The 816-nt window shown below is 35.8% G+C and overlaps 1 non-coding gene across 1 annotated transcript; it reads left to right on the top strand.

The window, feature by feature from the left end:
- The first annotated feature begins 251 nt into the window (after positions 1 to 251).
- LOC120179801 lies at positions 252 to 358 on the top strand. Its single transcript, XR_005521650.1, has one exon. It is a non-coding gene; the product is annotated as a small nucleolar RNA R71 (small nucleolar RNA).
- Positions 359 to 816: the final 458 nt, after the last annotated feature.

The following is an 816-nucleotide window of genomic DNA, read 5'->3' as shown; positions in this document are numbered from 1 at the left end:
TTTCAGTTAATGCTATCACTTGTGTGGTCAGTGTATTTAGAGCATCATTGTCCGCTGCTGCAACAACACGTCTACCTGATATAATCCTTATATTAGGGTATTGGTAGTATTTGTTGGAAATCCTCTTTAAGATATCATAAGGTTCGTTGTAGGGCTTTTCCAACAATGCTCTATTGGCGGAAGCATCTACAACCATCCTTGTTTTTATGTTAAGTCTATTGTAAAATATCTTTATTTGTGTATAATACTAGAAACCATGCATCATACATTTTTACAGCAAGTTCGTAAACCTCTCCTTTGCTTCATAAAAGTTTTCATTTTTCATTTGCTTGAAAGATGCGATGTCATTTCTCAGCCTTGCATTCATGTTAGGAGGGTTGAATTGCATAAAGAACTTTTGAGCAAGTTTGTTCCATGATACTATAACACTAGGTTTCTACAAGTTAAGCCATGCCTTGGTTTTTTTGCGAAACGAGTATGGGAGTAGCTTCATCTTTAAGGCCTCATAGATAACTCTTTATTGTATAAATGAATCATACACTTCCATAAATGCTCTCAAGGGTGCTCGAGGGTCCTCGGTGTGCATCCCACTATATTTCCCTATTGATTATAGCATTTGGAACATTACTGGCTTCAATTCGAAGTAGGCAACATGGGTGGCAGGATGAACAATGAAAGATTTAAGTCGTCCAATGTGGCCAGAACATGTTCTTAGATTGGCCTATTTTTTTTCATCGATGTTGTGATAAACTAGCAACATTAGAATATTTTACAAATGTGGAACTATTCCAACATTAAGAACTTTTTGTTATTTAT

Source organism: Hibiscus syriacus, unplaced genomic scaffold, assembly GCF_006381635.1.
Source record: "Hibiscus syriacus cultivar Baekdansim isolate YM2019G1 unplaced genomic scaffold, ASM638163v2 tig00112453_pilon, whole genome shotgun sequence".
Lineage (NCBI taxonomy): Eukaryota > Viridiplantae > Streptophyta > Magnoliopsida > Malvales > Malvaceae > Hibiscus > Hibiscus syriacus.
This window is presented reverse-complemented; position numbering and strand designations above follow the sequence as displayed.